The sequence below is a fragment of the Rhinolophus sinicus genome, linkage group LG14 (genome assembly GCF_036562045.2).
Source record: "Rhinolophus sinicus isolate RSC01 linkage group LG14, ASM3656204v1, whole genome shotgun sequence".
NCBI classification, from domain to species: Eukaryota; Metazoa; Chordata; class Mammalia; order Chiroptera; family Rhinolophidae; genus Rhinolophus; species Rhinolophus sinicus.
The window spans coordinates 13173983-13195304 of record NC_133763.1 but is presented as its reverse complement, the minus strand read 5'-3'; the positions used below and the strand labels follow the sequence as shown (position 1 = coordinate 13195304).

Sequence of the window (21322 nt, the reverse complement as noted above, 5' to 3'; positions counted from 1 at the left end):
GATTGACTTCAATTTTGAAAGAAATTCTGTGGGTAAAAAACAGTATTGCGTGCTACAGAGAAATCCCTCATGGGGGGAAGAATCAACTGATGCAACAAAGTTCATTGTTGTCTTATTTTAAGAAATTGCCACAGCCACCCAAACCTTCCACAGTCACAATCCTGATCAGTCAGCAGCCATCAACATCAAGGCAGGACCCTCCACCAGCAAAAAGATTACAGCTCACCGGAGGCTCAGGTGATGGTTAGCATTTTTTAGTAATAAAGTATTTTTAAATAAAGTATGTATATTTTTTAGACAATGCTATTGCACACTTAATAGACAACAGTATAGTATAAACATAACTTCTATATGCACTGGAAAACCAAAAACTGTGTGTGACTTGCTTTATTGCGATACTTGCTTTATTGTGATGGTCTGGAAAGGAACTTACAATATCTCTGAGATATGCCTGTAAAGTATTTCAAACGCTTAAAAGTGTACAGAAAAATTTAAAAAAAATTATTCATGCACCCAGTACTAGGTTTGGCAGATATTAATATGTTAGCGTATTTGCTTTAGAATCCCCCCTTCTAAAAAGGAAAAACATATCATAGATTTAGTAAGACTATGATTTATATTTTACTTAAAATTGTGCTTTATGATTTATAAGGGAAATTACCATTTCCCTAAATAAAAGTAGGATATCCTTTAAAGTTAGTAATGGAGGAAGGATTTCTATATAGTGAACAACTCCATAGTTACTGTTGCCATTATCATAGTATCCCAGTGAACACTCCTGCCCCTTCCGCACCGATGGGCTTTATTAATTACTTGGTGGTAAAGGTAATAAACACAGATGGTAATGTAAAGCTAGGTAATGAGACTTGTATGGCTTACTCAGTTTCCATGCTGCGTGGCCTACCTCCATGTGGTGAAGGTCAAATTCCACTAAGGTAACATCTCAGCATTGCCCAATAGAACTGTCTGTGGTGATGGAAGAGCCCTATGCATGTCCTGTCCAATATGACAACCACGAGCCACATCTTGCTACTGGGCACTTGAAATGTGGGTAGTGCAACTGAGAAACTGAATTGTTCATTTTATTTAAATTTTAGTAGCCACATATGGCTGGTGGCTACCATATTGGACAGCACAGATCTAGGTCCTCAAAGTGCACATTAAAAATAGTAAGTCCCCAAATTCCAGTGAGTCCTGACTCGTGCTGGGTCAGGGGATGGACCCTCACTGCAAAAGGTAACAATGGAACTTTTGGGGAGGACGGAAATATTCTTTATCTTATATTCTTTATATTATGATGGTGACTTGGATATATACATTTGCCAAAACTCATCTGACTGTCCTTTTAAAATGGGTATGTTTCTTGTATGTTAATTATACCTCAATAAAGTTGATTTTAAAAGAAAACAAAAGAGTTGAGTTTTAGAGACAGTAGTTCCATCTCACATCTATCTAAAGCAGGCTTTCTGCAATCCCATTTTTTTTCCGAAGAACCACCAAAGTCATGACTGCATTACAGGACCCTGTGTGATCTGGGCCCTGGCTACTTCTCTGATGTTATTTTGCGGGCTCATGTTTCAGCCACAGTAACCTGGATGGTCCTCAAACGTTCCAAGTACATTCTTGTCTCAGGGCCTTTGCACTTGCTTTTCTGCCTGGAAAACTCTTCCACAAATAATATTCATTTAGGTATCTGTTCACATGTCAGACATGATGCCATTGCTGCCAGCCTTTCTAAAACAGTACATTTGTTCTTTTCACCTTCCATTCCCTTATCCTGCTCACTTTCTTTACAGCACTAATCCCTGTCTGAAATTATATCATTACTTGTCTGTTGTCCTCCTCCATTAGACTGTAAGGCTATTCATAAGGCAGGCAGTTTGTTGATTGTTGGATTCCTTCTGCCAGGCACACAGTAGCCTCAATAAACATTGTTGAATGAATGAATGAATGAATGAATGAATGAATGGCTATCATCCATGGCAGTGTTTCTCAGCCTGAGATCCAAGCATATATTCATAGAAAATTCACAAACAAAAACATACGGATAAAGATTTCACGGTAACTTTGATAGAGAGTTGAGTCATCACGTCACACAGTAGCCTGGACATACCAAACTCATAAGTACCAGCATTTTAGCTGTGAGTGTCACATTCCAGTTAGAAACGGAAATTGCACAAGACATTATATATATTTCACAACAAATTAATAGTTGTATGTGAACTAATAAATACATAGTGAGAAATTGTTTTTTGGTTCCCAGAAACAGATTAGATACTATTTAATTCAGATTTCAAATACTCAAAAATACCGTGTCTTATAGTGAATAAGACTGCTTAATAAAGTTATCAAGTGATACTCAAAATTGACTTTCCAGGATTTTGTAGCACCAGAAGTTTTTACTAAAATATAAGATCTGATTATTTCAAACTAGCAGCAAAAAGCGTGGAAGTTATTAATACAATGTATTTGTGCAAACAGATAACATTTCCATTGACATTATTAAACATATAGAGGCATACTTAACATAGATCAGAAGTTGAATCTTAATGCTCATAAACCTAACATTTTACAATTCAAATTAACATTAATTTTAAATGGCTGAACCGAATAGCCACTGTCCTTGGAGCAAGAGAATGCTTATTACTGCAATTGTATTACCTTTGTCTTTTCCTTCTTTTTTCCTATTATTTAGAGCCCAAGAGGTACTTTCGGGGTAAAAGAAAGTTCAAGAATTAATTAAAAGAAATTAGTTAATGCTTAAAATAACACCTGTTGTATTTTTATTCCAGTAACAATCTTGAGTTTCTGTACAACAGTCTGACCTCTGTCTGAACCGTCTAGCTGTATCCCAAATATAGTCTAATTCAGTTCCTTTCATGTGTGTGACATAAAAAAGTCGGAACAATTAACACTTGACACATTTTTCTCATGTAGTTTCATCAGACATTTTAACAGGTGAGAGAAGAGAAAAATTACATGCAGCATACTTTTTTAACCCTGTGGATCGTTTACATAAACGTTTCATAGTATTCCAAGATATAAATGCATCATGATGATGTACGAGGTGTGATCAAACAATACAGTGAATGTTAAAAAATATATGTTACAGTAAAAGACACATTAATCCCCCTCAAATTACTCCCCCTCACTTTGAAACACTTATCCCGTCGTTCTTGCCACTTTCTGAAGCAGTTCTGGAAGTCCTCTTTTGTGAGTCTTTAGTTGCGCTGTCGTAGCTGCCTCGATGTCCTGAATCAATTCAAAACATTTTCCTTTCATGGTCATTTTGACTTTGGGGAAGAGCCAGAAGTCACATGGTGCCAAATCCAGTGAATAAGGTGGATCAGGACACACGGTAATGTTTTTATTTGACAGAGGTAATGTTTTTATTTGACAGAGATTGCCGTATATCAGAAGCGAGGGGTGATATGGAGTCTTGTCATGATGGAGGATGATTTATGGCACACTTTCAACCACACCTCTGAACCGTAGCTCACACCTGACTGGTTGCACCAAACAAGTTGAAATTTGTCACACAAGTTCAACACGCCTCTTCCCATATTGAAGATCCCTGTCTTTCCATTGGATGGCACTCGGCAGCAGCAATCACCACATTTTGTGATCACAATGGAAAGGCTCCATGTCACACATCGCTTCTGGTATGGCAATTTCTTTCAAATAAAAACATTACAGTGTGTCCTTATTCACCAGATCTGGCACCGTACGACTTCTGGCTCTTCCCCAAAGTCAAAAATGACCATGAAAGGGAAGTTTTGAATCGATTCAGGACATCGCGGCAGCCATAACAGCACAATTAAATGAAAGAGGACTTCCAGAACTGCATCAGAAAGTGGCAAGAACAATGGGATAAGTGTGTTCTAAGTGAGGGGGAGTATTTTGAGGGGGATTAAGGGCAATGTGTCTTTTAATGTAATAATTTTTTAAAATTTAAACATTCACTGTATTTTTTTTAATCACACTTCGTACAGGAATTTAAATTCAAGGCAGTCTGCAAGCAGGAGTTTTTATTTAAGTGGGCCGCAATATATTATAGGGAATTATGTGTTTGTGCTAAATTAACACATTGGCACTAGGTGTCAGCAGATCACATCGGAGAGTGCCTCAAGTTGAGCATTGGCAAAATAGCGGTAAATGGACAGGACACCTCTCATCCAGCATTTTCCTATTCAAATACTAATTTTCATATATCCTGGTATTTGCTAAGTTGTGCTCCATGAATTCTACAGCTATTAGTAGGTATCATATTGAGGGAAGGATTCAATAGTCAAATTAGGAAATGATGAGTAAGTTAGTTTTCTTCTTTTTCTACAGCAGGACTTCTCAGAGCCTTTCTATGCTGATGACATTGTGACTCTTTCCAAAGAGCAGCAGTGACGACTCCAGAATGTCTAGGGAGAGCAAGGGCTTAGTCTCAAACATCTGCTTGCAGCATAAGATACTAGGATATGTCCCTCAGTTACAATTGTTTTTGTACAGTTTTATTTAGAGTATATATTTTGGGGTGATCAGGGGATGCTAATAGACATAATGCAGATGTGTAGAGCCCAAAGCTACCTCTTGGCACTATTATTGATATGTAGCATTTCCACACTTCTTTGGCCACAAAAACATTTTGAATCTGTGTCAGAGGCACATATTTTAGGAAAAAAACAACTCAAAAAAATAGTGTCTCATTATGATCTCTAGTTTTATCAGTGTGCTTGAAAGGGAATTAATGCATGCCCATATTTTCTAGTAGTTTAGGGAGTTTTTTTTCCCTTTTAATGTTTAAATCCAGCTGATATATATTTTTGTATGTGATGGGAGGGAGAGATTCAACTTATTTATTTTGTATTGCAAAATACCAGTTTCCCAAAGCCTTGCATCAAATGTGGCTTTGGTTTTGTTTTCAGGTCCAGAACCCTTCGGATCAACCTACCAAAAGTTCAATATGTAAAACAGATAATTGTGGTTGAAATGGGGCAAGATGAGAGTTATTTCAACCTGCCAGCATCCCTTGCCCCTATTCCCACCCTCCCAACAGGAGATGCTCCAGAGAGTACTTTGAAAACCATTGAGAAAATTAATCCCCACATAAATGAGTTGACATACCACATCTGTAATATGCTACATTAAAATTTTTACCTGTTCCAATTATTTTTCTATTTTTCTGTCAATCTCCTATTTTAATTTATGGAGCCTAACAGCTTTATAATATAACAAAAAAATTGAAACATCTCATAAGTAAAATAACAACATGGGGTGTTTGGAGGCCTGTAAAATTAGCTTATTTCTTTAGAATAATGTCCATTATTGGCAAGAGTTGACTAAATACCTTCAATGTAGAGAAGATTAACTTGGTAAAACTACGTAGTATTGGTCAATAATTTGTTAATGTGTGTCACAAGTTTATAATGTTGATATTCTTTGATTCCTTGAAACACTTTTAGGATTTAACCCAAAAGAAATAACAAGAAATGCATGAAAAAATGTATATTGATAGTGTTGAAAATGATCCAAATGTTTAACGATGTGGGGCTAGTGAAATGAATCCTTGGCACAGCCATAAGACAGGATACTCTTCAGCTATTACAGTGATGTTGTGAAAAGAAGAAATATACCACGCCACACATCTTAATTATATTGTCTTATTTTAAGTCTAACAATATTCCTAGATGCTAGGTGTCATTATTCCCATTTATAGATGAGAAAACAGAAGTTCAAGCAGCTAGTAAAGCCGCATTGCTGGAATTCAGCGCACGTTTGCTCTCAATCCTTGTTCTTCATCACTGTCCTAATCATATGGGAAAATATTCACTGTTTACTGATAAGTTATTGTTTTAAACACTTTAACTGACAACAAACAAAAAATTCCCTCCTATAGGCAATCTCTTCCTTTTCAAAGTTGCTTATGCTTGGTCATTTCCCCCCCCAAATTAATCTACCTTTATACATTCTTAAATTGATTTTGGAAGTATTAAATGCCTGCTCTAAGAATTCAGACAATACTGAAGATTATAAAGTAGCTGCACCTTTAATTCTAAATTATATTTCTGTGTATGATTAGATATACTTATTCCCTCAATTCTATCTGTTGCTCTAATGTCAACTAACAGGCCCTGGATGGAGTTGGAGACGGACCAGAAAGACAGCCTGAGTGGAGGGATGTAGGTCTGGATGGCTGACTTTCAACACAAGCGTCCGTTTTGTAGGTGGTGTGGCATGGTGGTCAGAAGCGCTGGTTCTGGAGCCCCACTGGCTAGATTGAGTCCCAGCTTTTGAACTTGGGTGACTTGTTTGTTCTCTTGGTGCCTCAGTGTCTTCATAAAATGAAATTCATTGTACTTACCTCATAAGATTGTGGTGGTGATGATTAAATTAGTTAATACAGATTTAATTAGTACATACAGAACAGTGGCTGGACATACTATAGTAAGTGCTCAATCATTAGCTCTAATTGTCAGGATGACGATGCACATATTCCGAGATGAGGAAAGAGAAGAAAAATAAGAGCGCTTACTATGTGCTATGATCTCCCCATTTGATCTCTGTGAGTTAGATAGCTATTTCTATTCCCTTTTTGTACAGATGAGGAATCTAAAATTCGGGGAGGTTACATATGGAAGCAGAGGAAGGAATTATTAGACCCGTTTTTAGGACTAAGGACAAGATAAATATTGAAAGCCATCTGGCCATGAGATAGCAAAATGCTGAGGAATGAGATAAGAAACAGGACTGCAGAGTCACGCCACCCTTTAGGACCAAGGGACAGTGTTTTAATATTCAGGATTGGGTGGGTGACCAAGCCGGTGTCAGAAAACTGCTTTGGAAACCCAGCTGTTTTTATGCTGATTGTATTTTCTGTAAATACTTCCTATTTTGTTTTCCCTTAGTATGTACTAAAATTATTTCTGAATTGTCAGACTATCTGATTTGTGTGTTGAGGGAGCAAAACGGGAAAAGGGATCTTTGGCTGTCTTCTGCTGGCGTTTTAGGGGGATAGTGTCTGTCAGACACCAGGTATGCTGGGCTTCAAATGCCAGAGGTCCAAAGGGGGAAAAGAAATGCAGGGAGGAAAAGCTGCTTCTCCAGAGGCTTTTGGAGTGTTCTCTAAACTGGAAGGTTTTGAACAATGCTTCCTAGAGGATAGCCTTTCACTTACTCATCTGTCCAGCGTGAGTCATACCCAAGAGTGTTGAGTAAGTGGAATTTTATGGTATTTATGTTTTTGTGACTTTTACAAATACGGTGATGTGGAAAGAGCATGGACTTTGGAGTCAGACAAACTTCAGACAAACTGGCTTTATCACTGAGTAGTTGTGTCATTATGGGCTAGTTAATAACTTCTCTGGGCTTCTTCGTCTATAAAAGAGGAATAATGAATGCTATTTCACAGAATTGGTATGAAAATGAGATGAGGCAGCAAAAATGAAAGTGGATGGTAAAACCTCTGGTACGCATACCGGCAGGCGATTGTACCTTTCCTGTCTCTGTCAGATTGTGAGTTTGGGTGAGCATTTGGCCATGCCTTATATTTATTGTTATATTTTTCTACTATACCCAGTGCTGCAGTACTTTGCTTACAGTGTGCATCCTATAAATACCAACTGAATGATGTTAGCATACTTGCATAGAAACTGAATAATGGGTAAACAATTTTATGTGTTTAATTTTTTTTTCATATTTCAATTACAGTTGACATTCATTATATTAGTTTCAGGTGTACAGCATAGTGGTTAGACATTTATATAACTAATGAAGTGATCCCCCCCCCTAGATCTAGTAGGACCCACCTGGCACCATGGATAATTATTAAGCTATTATTGACCATATTCCCTAGGCTGTGTTTCACATCCCCATGGCTAATTTTTTTCTCTTTTTTTTTTCAAGTCAAGTTGTTGTCCTTTCAGTCTTAGTTGTGGAGGGCGCAGCTCAGCTCCAGGTCCAGTTGCCGTTGTTAGTTGCAGGGGCACAGCCCACCATCCCTTGCGGGAGTCGAACCGGCAACCTTGTGTTTGAGAGGACCAAGGTTGTGTTTGAGAGGACCACAAGGTTGTACTCCAACCAACTGAGCCATCTGGGAGCTCAGCGGCAGCTCAGCTCAAGGTGCTGTGTTCAATCTTAGTTGCAGGGGGAGGAGCCCACCATCCCTTGTGGGACTCGAGGAATTGAACCGGCAACCTTGTGGTTGAGAGCCCACTGGCCCATGTGGGAATCGAACCGGCAGCCTTCGGAGTTAGGAGCATGGAGCTCCAACCACCTGAGCCACCAGGCCGGCCCTGTTTCACATGTTTTTGTCCTTTTACTACATATGATTAGATCTATAGTTATTGAATTTTCATTATTTGTTGAGATTTGCTTCGCGACTCAGTACATGGTGACTTTTACAAATGTTCCATACAGCCTGAGAAAAAAAATGTGTGCTCTTTAATTCTTCAAATAAGCCAATAGCTGTAAAGCACTCACAATAGTAACACTATAAGCACCAGATAGTGTTAAATTTTAAAAGTAATCACATGGTGTACAGTTATATATAAGTCCACTAGCTCAAATTTAACTCTCGTTCAAACTCTGTATATTTGAGCTCTCAATTTTTAGACAAGTGTGTTAAAAGCTCCCTGTGATTGTGTGGATCTGTACATACTTGCATGTATTCCGCCAGCTCACTCCCTGGCATGCGAGTGAGAAATCCTGGTCGTTTGTCTGGATCTCATCCCCTGATGCTTCTTGTTAGTGAGCGCTGTGTTTCACTGCACAGCGGAAAACTAGGACGGAAATCAGGGCACTGATGGAGCGGAAAAGGCATCACAGAAATGGAAGTTGATGAATTCAAACACACTGAGAATCCCAGGGGGTTGACAGCTCCCTTTTGTAAGGTTTTGCTCTGCAACCTAATCAGCACTTGCTACACTCTGATATTTCTCCTCTCAAATGCCCTCTGCTCCCTCAACCCTAATTCTCTGACGTATAAGCCAACTTTTTAAATAATATTCACCTACTTCCTTCTTTCCATTATTTCAAAATGAGAGTTCAATATTCATATGATTCTTAAGAGACTGGAAGTTTGGGAAAAAATGTTTAACTGATTCAATGAAAATTGGATATTGTTGACTGTACAATGGTAGATAGAAGCATGGAGAAACGGGGGGAAAATAGACATGAAACAAACAAACCCAAATAAATTGCTGAAGGAGAAAAGAACTGCTTCTGTACGGGAGAAAACAATGCATGGGGGGGGGTGTTCTGTGAAGAAGCGCTGGGGAGGCTGTTCCAAGAGGAGTGACCAACTCGGGGAAGGTCATGGGCCAGGACAGACCTTGGCCCCTGAAGGGCTGAAAGAAGCCACGGAGATGGGAGTATAGTGAGTGACCAAGAGGAGGCGGGAGACCCAGGGGCTAGCTCACGTATGAGCCACGTTAGAGCTTTTGATTTTAGTCTAGGAATTGGAATCTATTGAGGGTTTTAAGCAGAGATGACCAGAATCTATCGTTTTAAATGTAACTCCAGCTAGGTAGAGAATGACTAGAGAAGATCAAGAATGAAAGCAGGGATACCATTCAGAGCAACTTTGGCAAATGAAGGTTTTTGATGACCTCAGAGTGTATTTCTCACTTTTCAACGAGTTTACTAAAACCGCAGTGGCAAATAAATCAGGCTTAAACTAACTTCATCTGTAAAGAATTGTTGAGATAGTTCATGGTGACCATCACAGACTCTTCACAGGTCTGAAAGATCTGGAGTTATAACCATAACCCCACCCCAATTTAAATTTTGTGGGAATTTTGTAAAAACTTTATTTTGAAAAATTTAAAGTTCCATAAAAAGAGAAGAGTACACTAAATTCCCATCACCTTGGGAATCAATTAGTCAGTGATTGTTAAGTTTGCTGACATTTACTTCATGTGTCATTTTTTTTCTTCCTTTGCTGAAATGTTTAAAAGCAAATCCCAAATATGCAGTTTTGTTCCTTCATATAGTAAGGATCCATCTTTAAAATATGAACATTTTCTTACATATCACAAAGCCATATTTATTGCCAGCAGCTAATACCAATTCCATAGCCAAATTTCCTTGACGTCTCAAAAATGTCTTTTAATAGTTGGTTTGTTCAAATCAGCATCTAAATAAGATCCACAAAATGCCTTTAGTTGTTAGATCCTTTAAGTCTTTTAATCCAGGGCACTGCTTTTTTCTCTTTTTTCTTTTTCCTGTTTTCTTTCTTTTTTTTTTATTGATTAAAAAATATGTATGTCATTGAGTTGTAGAAACTGGATTCATTTTCCTGTAAAATGTCTAAATATTTCATAATAAAAGGTCTTTTAAAAAACAAAACAGAACAAAACAGAAAAACACGAGGACAAAATAAGGGGTTTGAGTCTTTAAACTTCCAGTAAGTCAGGCCGTCTCTCTGGAATGTTCTTTGAAGTGTCTGGCATAAGCACAGTCCAGTGACCCATAAACATTCACCACACTTGGCATGCAGATGCAAGCTGTTAAATAAAAGTCCTTGTGCCTAACGTTTTAATTTTGTCGTTCAGTCTTCTCAGGTTCTTGACATGCTTACTCACTGTGATTTTTTTCTACTGTTATTAAATTAACAGAATCTGAAAACAGCAGTTTCTGAAATGTTTTTAAAAACAAGACAATGCTTCGGTTTGTTAACCTCAGACTTCTTCACCTCAGACATCAGAAAATTAAAAATAGTTCAACTGGAGGTAGTCAGTTCAGTAAAAGCCAAGTTTGGTTCCACTTGAGGGATGCTCAGGAGCCGTGTTTTCCTCACCTCGATGACTGTCTCCCAGAAGGAATGACTTTGATTTCTTTGCTATCGTTAGCTTCTGTTACTAGTGGAGCAGAAGAGAGTCTTATTACCTGCGGTAACTAGAATTAGATCACCAGTTCTTTTGGCTTTGTTGTTTCAACAGCTTGTAGGGCACGCTTTATTGCCAATTTATAGCAAAAGGACTTTAAAATATTCATCTAATGTTAATCACTTTGAATTGTTTATAAGTTTGATGATGCAAAGCAACGGTACAATTCCAAATCAAGCATAAACCATATTTACCGAAAACTGGACATTTAATGTGATTTCACTTCTACAAAACAAACGGCAGTATCTTCTTTGAAGCTGTGCTCCCCCATTCTGGGCTTAATCCTGGCTCTCTCACTTACAAGCTAGAGAAACCGTTTAACTTTTCTGAGCCATAGTTTTCTCTCGGGAAATGGACATACCCTCCTTAATTTATAGGGACTTAGGGATAACAAATGAGACTGACTTTAAAGTGTAGCTTGAGTAAATCTGGGTGTGTCTGTTGGATCAGGCCCTTAAGTAGGAGGCGTTTGAAAGAGATACTTGGTGAGTATTAGTTACTTTGCGATGAAAACCACAGGATTGGGGGCCAGGATCCTTGAGTTCTCGATCAGCTACCTACTGCGGCTTCAGCTGCCCTCTCTTGGTCCTCGTAACAGGTTAGCGTGCAGAGGACCAGGCCGGACCGACACTAGCCAAAGACACTGGAGCCTTTAGGTAATGTTTGGAATGAACTGGGCCTAAAATTGGAAGAGTAGGAAGAGCTCTGATGAGTCACCGAATCCAATCTCCCAACCATTCGAGGGAATTCTGCCATGTCCCATAATTTACCCACTCTCCCAGTGGTTGACGGTTAGGTTGTACCGTCAGGGTTAGGTATGCCCATATTGTCCCCTTCACAAAGTTTATGTGACTTTTTTGGTACGTATCTCTTTGGGCACATTTAGGAATATTTCAGGTCTCTGGATTTCAAGAAGTGGAATTACTGGGTCAAAAGAAACACATTTAAAATGTTGATTAAGGCTTTCCAATTTGCCACCCCAAAAGCTGTAGACTTCCACCTACAGTGTACGGGCATATTCGTACACTAACACAAGATGCTATTAATCTTTTACAGTTTTCTATTCTGATAGGCAGGGGCCTGCTGAGGTGGGGCAGTGGGAGCAGCCTGCCCCTGTAGAGAAGAATATTTTACCAGTGACATATTTTGGAATCACTGGAGCATGATGAAATGTTTTATTATTATTTTTAAAATTCTCTACAGACAATGCACCCTTTTAGTGCCTGCCCTCCTTCCTGCCGACGGCTCACATTGAGCGGGATATCCCGTCTTGGTGTACCACTGCTGATAAGTGAAAAAGCCATCTTGCTTTCATTTGCATTTCTCTGATTATTGTGAGGTTGAACATATGCTTGTTTATTGGAAATTTGTATTTATTTCTCGCTGAATTGCCTATTCATATCTTTGGACTGTTTTGTGGGGTTTTTTTTGGCTATTTTCTTTTTCTTATTGTTTTAAAAGAACTCTTTATAATTCGAATATAACCCTTTGTTGCCCATGTTGCAAATATTTTCTCTCTGTCACTCATCTTTTAACATTATGGTCTCTTGCTATTTAGAAGTTATGTTGGTGTTTGGGGGAGGGTACCAATGAGTTTTTATGACATCTAAATTCATTTAAAATTAGGAATACTAGGAACTAGGAATACGTTCCAAAAACTTATCAAAATGCCAAGTGGGAAATCCGCTGTGCTTATTTGAGCAGGGGCAATGCCCAGGACCAAAGCGAAGCAAAGCAAAAGACTCCAGGGTGCCCTTTCCTGACTCCCTCTACTGGCCTCCCAACTCCTATCTCCCACCCTATGCGACTGCTCCCCTGGGATTCCTAGTGGAGAAGGAAGAACATAAGGAAAGTCAGGGCTCTATACAAGTGTTTAATCTTTACATAATCTAAACAACTCATCATGGCTTCTAGGGTTTGTGTCAGGCTCTGGAAGTTCTTTCCTACTCAAAGTCTGTAAAGATATTTTTCTATATTTTTTTTACAAATAGTTTTATTGTTTTGGTTTTGTGCATTTAGATCTTCAAATCGCCCATAATTTATGAGTAATTATGCCTTGTATTGTTTATATTGAATAATCTAGTCTTCCCCCACCTATTTGAGATGCTAACTGAGCATGTGTGAACGCCTATAAATATGAATGTGGGTTATTTTCTGGGCTCTCTTTCACTCCATTGATCTAATTATCTTTTCCTCTTCACTACCACACTACCCTATTTACTATATAGCTTTATTGTTCCTTTTACTGTCTTGCAGGCTAAGTCTTATTGTGTTACAATTGTTTTATAAAACTTTCTTGACTATTTTCAAACCTTTACTCCTCCAGATAAGCTAGAGAATTAACTTTTAAATTTAAAAAATTCCATTGGGATTTTTATAAAAATTGCGTTTAATTTACAGATCAATATGGGGGAGAACCGACTTTAAAACATATTGAGGCTTCTTATCTTGGTGTAACTCTCCACTTAAAAAGATCTTTGTATGTCCTTCAATAAGATATTATAGTTTGTTTTAATGGGTTTTGAACATTTCTATTGATTTTGTTTCTAGGTATTTTATAGTTGTGGTTATAATGAATGGGATATTGTTCCATTATATTTTTGAACTGGTTCTTCCTCATTCATAGAAAAATTATGACTTTTGTATATTCCTTTTGTATTTAACATGTTGTATTACTATACTTTGTTTACTTAACATCTCCCTCATTTCTGGGCAATAGGTTGTTCCCAAAATTTGAAGTGCGTAATTAGCATTGCTATAAACATACTTAATCAGGTAATATTTTTTTTATTTTTATTTATTGGGGTGACAATTGTTAGTAAAATTACATAGATTTCAGGTGTACAGTTCTGTATTACATCATCTATAAATCCCGTTGTGTGTTCACCGCCCAGAGTCAGTTCTCCTTCCATCACCATATATTTGATCCATCAGGTAATATTTTTCCCTTTAAATTTCTTGCCACAGATGGGAAAAACAGATTAAAAGGTACATGTAACCTTATAACTTTTATTACATATTGCTCTGAGGAATCTCCTGAACTCCTAGCCCCCTTTCTAATTCTGCTTGTAATAACATCAGCACATAAATAACAATGATGAAGATAATGATGACGAGGATGATGAGACCTTTTGTTGAGTCCGGTGTTGTGCTCTGGGAACATGTCTTTTCTTGTTTGATCCTCACAATGAGTCTATCAGATGCAGTTGCTGTCTTGTATGTACAAATAAGGAAACTGAGGCGCAGAGATAGAGGGTCACGTATTTGCACTCACAGCTGGTAAGAGGCAAAGTCAGGTGTGTTGTGTTCCATGGTCAATACTTTCTTCCTGTGTCATCTCCAGTACCCATTCTTCTCATTTTTCATTTGAAACCTTGAAAGGCATATGAGAAAGTGATTTTATCTTGCATTTATTAACTAATAAGTAGGCCGTTTGATAACATACTTGTTAATCTGCTTTTTCATCTTTTTTCACTTATCCAATAGACTAGTGATGTTAATTATATATTTGTAACAACTCTATGTAGTAGACAGAAAGTTTTTAAAGATTATGTTCTTCCCATACCTTTATAAATATTCTTGGGTTTTCTTGCCCAGTGAGTCTTCCTTTCCGCTATTTATCCTAATTTATGTCTTCTGTAAATTTTTCTCATCTGAAAATTCTGATACCAGTATGTAGAATAGTATATTAAATAGTTGTGGTTACATAGGACACATTTATCTCATTAACGTAGTAGTAGTAATAGTAGTAATAGTAGCAGTAATAGTTAATATTAATAACAGCTTTCAAATACTGAGTGCTTACCAAGTGCTAAGGACATTATATACATAATCTCATTAAATCCTCACTACAATCCAATGAGATATTATCTTTGTTTTACAGATGAAGAAATAAACTAAGATTTATCAACTTGCCCAGTGATACACAGTTAACAAAAGAAGAGCCTGTCATATTCCACAACCCGTGTTCTGAACAACAGTATTGCCTCGCCCTCCATCATGTATAAAGTTGATTCTCTCTGGGGAAAAAAAAAATATGAGAAAACTATTGTGTTAAGGAAAAAAAATACTTCCGTACAAATTTATTTCCTTTACATTTATTTAGGATGACTGGCTGTTTAAAAAATTGACATACAATTAACCTATGACATTATATTTCAGGTGTACAACATAATTGGATATTTGTATGTATTGCAAAACGATCACAATAAGTCTAGTGAAAATCCATCACCACACGTAGTTACAGAATTTTCATACCAATTTCTTAAAGGCTAAGATATTTTTGATTTTATCTTTTCTTTTTTAACATTTATAAAGAACCGTGCCATCTCCCTTGTCTATCCTAGCTTCTCCTACCTCTTGGTGGGGGTGGGAGTGGGAGGCATCTCTGGGTATTGCCACTCTGGTCTCTAGGGGGCACTGTTTCCCTTTTAATATTGTGGCTCAAGCATTTGACCCATAATTCCCTTGAGTACAGATAAGACCAGGGAAAATATTTAAACAAAAGTTTACAAAAGGCTCCAGATGAACAGAAGGCAAATGAGTACAGGGAGTAATACACAACTACATAATTCGGTTCACTAAATGCAGTGTAGGCATTTCAGCATTTGACACTGTGAAAGGGTTTTTCCCTACCTTGCTTCCCACTGCACGCGCAAAGCACCAGCCAGTTTTTTTCTATCCTGCATTATGTCCTCAAGCAAGCAAAATTCTTCAATAACTAGCCCCAAGGCTAGTTCCAGCTAAGGGCTTCCTCCCCAATTCTAGTTTCCAGTTTTAGTGTCTGCCTCTTCCCTAGATGCTAGACGCTAAGTACGTCAGCGCTCTTGGAAGATGGCACTGCCTATCCCTTTACAGTGGTTGTAGTTTTCCCTTGTTGTTGTAGGATACTAATCTATGCCCCTGCATGTCTTGCTTAGTATGCCAACAATGCCAGGCTCTGACTGCTTGTATTAATTATCTATTGCATAACAGATTACTCCAAAACAGAGACTTAAAAGAACAAATAATTATTTTCTGACAGTGGCTGTGGATTAGTAATCTGGGTGCAGCTTTGCTGGATGCCCCTGGCTTAGGGTCTGTGACAAGGCTACAGTCAAGGTTTTGGCCAGGGCTGAGGTCATCTCCAGACTCCAATGAGGGAAACTCTGCTCTTTAGCTCACACGCGTGAACATTGGAGGCCTTACATCTTTTCTGACTGTTGGCCAAAGACTTCCTTTCCTTTCCAAGCAAGTCTCTTTATAAGGCAGCTTATAATATGACAGCTGTCTTCCCTCAAAGTGAGTGAGAGGAGGCTCAAGACGGAAGCCACAGTCTTTTTTATAACCTCATCTTGGAGGCAATATCCCGTCACTTGTGCTATATTCAGTTACTTAGAAGTAAGTGAGGGCCAGCCCGGCCGGTGGCTCAGGTGGTTGGAGTGCCGTGCTCCTAATGCCGAGGTCGCTGGTTCAATTCCCACGTGGGCCAGTGAGCTGTACCTTCTACAGCTAAGGTTGTGAACAACGGTTCTCCCTAGAGCTGGGCTACTATGTGCTGCCATGGAGTGGCTGGTGGCTAGTGTGAGTGACTGGCAGCCATCATGAGCAGCCGGCAGCCAGCGAGAGCTGCTGTGAGCTGGTGTGAGTGGCCGACTTACAACTGGTGACCGACTGCCTCAGCCAGGGAGAACGCAAGGCTCAGAATACCAACATGGGCCGGGAGCTGTGTCCTACACAACTAGACTGAGAAACAACGGCTTGAACCGGAGTGGGGGGGGCAGGGTGGAAGAAGGGGTGAAAAAGGAAAAAAGAAGTAAATGAATAAGTCCAGCCACAGTCACCTGGAGGGGATTACACAAAGGAGTGAATACCAGGAGGCAAGAAGCATTATGGGCCATCTTAGAGACTTTCTCCCATACCACTCTTTACCCAAGCTATTTGCCATGGTTGTATTTGCAGCAAGCAGTCTTGGGGGATAAAGTGAGATCTCCCTCTAGGACAAAGAGCAGGCTTAGCTTGCTGCCTGCTAGGAAAGCATTGGGTTCCCCAAGCTCATTGTTCCCCCACTGCATGTGCGGCATCTATCTGGGCCCATTAGCATCACCCCTGGGGAAGTTGAGGGCAAAAGGGGTTGATGCAAATATTCTGATATTCATGTTTTTTATGTTGTGCTGTGAGTAAAAAAGTTCTTTTTTCTCTGACTCAGACATCTTGTGTTTTCTTTCAGCATCTAGGAAACAGTAACAGGCTAATTTGTTGACTTATAAGTAAGTAGGAAAAAAATCAAATCATAGACCTGAAAGTCTGACTCAACAGGAAGACCTGATCAGAATTGTGTCCAGGCCTGTGAGACCAGCATTCACACAAGAGATCCATGTAAACATTATTCATTTTATATGACCAACCCTTATGCGCCGGTATTACTGGAAGAGTTTATGGACATAAACTCTCTTAATCCATTAGGTAATCACTATTAAAAATCCTTATTTTACAGACGAGGGAGAAGAGACACAAAGATATTAATTTGCTTCAAGTCATGCAGTTCGTAAGTGTCAGAGCCCCGTATTCAACCAGAAACAAACACAAACAGTCTAGCTACAGCGTCCGTGATCCACTGTATCGTGTTAACTGTGTCAAGGGTTGAGGAGGGGTGGGACCGAAATAAGATAGGGAGAAATGACAAAATAGAGAGTTAATTCCTCAAAACGTCTGTTGAAATCATCATTTAGAGTGTTTTATTCCTCCCATTGTAATGTTATAGTTTTTATTGTGTTATTTGTGGTAGAAAAATAAACACTAACAGTCATATTGATAAATGCTTTGATTTGGTGTGCTATATTTCACTTGCTATTATTTGATTTAGAAAATTTGCTCTATATTCAGCGTCTGAAGGTAAAAATGCATTGTATACACAAAAACCTAGACAAAAATGGATTGTCTACATGGAGTTTATAGCAGCTTTATTCAAATGGCCCAAACTTGGAAGCAACCAAGACCTCCTTCAGTAGGTGAATGGATAAACTGTGGCACATCCATGGGGTGGAAGATTATTCCATGCTAAAAAGAAACGAGCTATTAAGCCGCAAAAAGTTGGGAGGAGGGGCTTAACTGTGTATTACCAGGTAAAATAAGTCAATTTGAAAAGCTTATATACTGTGTGATTCCAACTATGTGACAATCTGGAAAAGGCAAAACTATGGAGACAGTAAAAAGATCAGTGGCTGCCAGGAATCAGCGGGAAGGAAGGGATGACTTCCCAGAGATTCATGGAGCACAGAGGATTTTTAGGGCAGTGAAACTATTCTGTATGAGGCTACAATGGTGGATACATGTCATTACCCATTTGTCCAAACCCACAGAATGTACAACACCAAGAGTGAACCCTAATGTAAACCGTTTTTGGATGCTAATGATGTGTCAATGTAGGTCCGTTGATTGTAACAAATATACCACTATGATGGGAGATGCCAGTGGTGGCGAAGGTCGTGCATGTGTGGGGACAGAAGTGTATGGGAACTCTGTACTTTTTACTCAATTTTGCTGTGAACCTAAACCTGCTCTAAAAAACAAAGTCTACTTTTTTAAATGCTTTGAAAATTACAGTGTACTTTAAAATGTAAAATATCAATAGTGTGTGTAGTAAGTTTTTCACTCTATAACTCACTCTATAACTGTTCAAGTACCCCAAGCCCTCGGCCTCACCCTTCTGCCTATGACCGCCTCCTTTCCTTAGCAAGTGTAGGTGGCATGACCTTCTCTTGGGCGCTCTTCCTCTGCTCCACTGTCATTATCTTGAACCTCCCCAACCCAGGTCCAATCCAGCTGTCTGCCTCCTCCGTGGCTGCAGAGCTCTGCTGGGGGAAAGTCAAGTGCTGAAGACGATGTCTACCATGGAAACTGCCATCTCCTACATCAGCTCATTCCTCAGTGTTCCCTGCAACTGTGTTTCTCGAATCAGAGCTTTCTACTTCAAATGTGTATCAGTAAGTGTTAGCATTAGTTTTATTGTTTTTTGGGGGTTTTTTAAAGATTTTATTGGGGAAGGGGAGCAGGACTTTATTGGGGAACAGTGTGCACTTCCAGGCCTTTTTTTCCAAGTCAAGTTGTTGTCCTTTCGATCTTAGTTGTGGAGGGTGTCATTCAGCTTCAAGTTGTTGTCCTTTCAGTCTTAGTTGTGGAGGGCGCAGCTCAGCTCCAGGACCAGTTGCTCAGCTCCAGGTTTAGTGGCAGGGGGCACAGCCTACCATCCTTTGCAGGAGTCAAACCAGCAACCTGTGGTTGAGAGGACGCGCTCCAACCAACTGAGCCGTCCGGGAGTTCAGCGGCAGCTCAGCTCAAGGTGCCGTGTTCAATCTTAGTTGCAGGGGGCAGAGCCCACCATCCCTTGTGGGACTCAAGGAGTTGAACCAGTAACCTTGTGTTGAGAGCCCACTTGCCCCTGTAGGAATCGAACCGGCAGCCTTCGGAGTTAGGAGCATGGAGCTCCAGCTGCCTGAGCCACCGGGCCGGCCCCAGTTTTATTGTTTTGATATTCCACTATTTTGAATAAATACATTTGAAGTTTTATGCCATTTCTTCTTGCTCTACAGACACAGTCACGTGCCGCTTAACACAAGGATATGTTCTGAGAAATGTGTTAGGTGATTTTGTTGTGGGAACATCATGGAGTGCACTCACACAAGCCTAGATGGTTTTGCCCACTACTGTAATTGTATGTGCTATACTTTTATATGATTGACAGTGCAGTAGGTTTGTTTACACCAGTATTGCCACAAACACATGAGTAATGTTACAATGGCTACAATGTCACTGGGTGATAATTATGGATGTCAGCTCCATTATTATCTTAATGGGACCACCATGGTGCATGTGGTCCATCACTGACCGAAACATTATTTGGTGCATAACTATATTATGTCAACTTTTCGCACATATATAAAATTGGATTCACGTTATTAAGCTGTATGCTATTAAAATAACATATAATCTGGCTACTAATTATCGCATGTAGAAATATGGCAAATAAGCATATCTATCAATGAAGATTCGCCCAAGAGTGCTTATACATTAGCAAAGAGGAGAGGGAAAAATAACATGTGGGTTAATATGTTTAGAATTGCTTTAATTATTGGTTAGATTGCTCTGTTTAAGAAGATTCTGTGGAAAAGTTGAGTCATACTCCCTTCTCTGTTGTGCCTCAATGCCCTAGAATAAGCATCCCTTGCTCTTAGATTAGGGCACCTCTTCACTCAAGGAGCGCAATCTAAATCCAGTCCAACCCATCTACAACTTCTCTTTTAGCGTGACTATGGACCAATCCCTAGCTCAGTAATGATCCCTGGGGTCTCAAATTGGCAGCCCAGGGGGCAGATTTACTTGATAGATGTGGCTTATTTGGCCTGCACAGTGTTTTAAGAAAATCTGAATTCATTCCTAGCATTTTGAAATTATGCCATTTCACATGACAATGTATATTGCTAGGTTTTATGGAAAAATTAATAGATCTGATAGCAGCTGTCAGTTTTTCACTTTATAGAGGGCATGCACCTCTTGCCACTCAAGAAGACTGTCAGTTGCTATTTATCATCTCACTTTCACTTTTTCTGACATTCAGCATCTGTGTCAGATGCTTTTGGCATTTGAGTTTGTAAACTCTTCTATGCCTGGTCCGTGATGCCTCTCACCCAGCACCACCCACTGACATTGGAGGCTCTGTGGTGTTCTAGAAGGATCAAATAAAATGGACTCGGCTTTGCCACTGTCCTCTTGTGTGATCTGGGTGGGTCTATTTCACCTCTTCGAACTTCTACTTCTTTATCTGTAAAATGGGGATAGTGATGGTGAGGATTAAAGGCAGCAATGTGCATAATGTGCTTCTGGTGACACTGAGAAGAGGCAGGATCGCTCAGTGAGTGTGGTCTGCCTCCACAGACAGCCTCTGTCCTCACCTCTCAGGGAGATGACAGGGCCTCTCCTGTTAGTCTCAGGCAGCTTTAACTCAAAATTAATTTGTATGATATTCTTAGGTGTCTAGACACAAATAAGAAAATCATAAGAAACTGAATAGTATGTAATATTTATTTCCTATAATTTTCAGCTGCTACCATCATCAAGGAACCATAATGGGCTGAGCTGTTAGCCAGTAGCACCCCTATTGCTTGGAGGATAATCTTACTGTGCGGTAAGTCAAATTCTTGCAATTAATTATATAAAGAAAACAAAAATAAAAATGTTTGTGAGTTAGCATGGTTTCTACAACTGGAAGGAAAAAAGACAATTCTCCATACGCCCATACTTACCCAAGTTTTGTAGGGCTCCTTATTTATCTATATATCTAATTTGTTTTCTACCTACTGATATAACACGTTACCACAAACTTAGGGACTTAAAACAGCACGAATGTATTACGTTATAGCTCCATAGGTTAGAAGTCAGCCATGGTTGTCACGGAGCTAAAATCGGTGTGT

At 39.2% G+C, this 21322-nt stretch overlaps 1 protein-coding gene across 6 annotated transcripts in view; it reads left to right on the top strand.

Annotated features, from left to right (window-relative positions):
- SGK3 (serum/glucocorticoid regulated kinase family member 3) overlaps positions 1 to 21322 on the top strand; it is a 138953-nt gene that overhangs the window by 5509 nt on the left and 112122 nt on the right. For all 6 annotated transcript variants that reach the window (XM_074319001.1, XM_074319002.1, XM_074319012.1 and 3 more), the window contains exons 2-3: positions 18667 to 18838; positions 20953 to 21036. The gene's annotated coding sequence lies outside the window, so the exon portion shown is untranslated. The remainder of the gene's footprint in view (positions 1 to 18666; positions 18839 to 20952; positions 21037 to 21322) is intronic.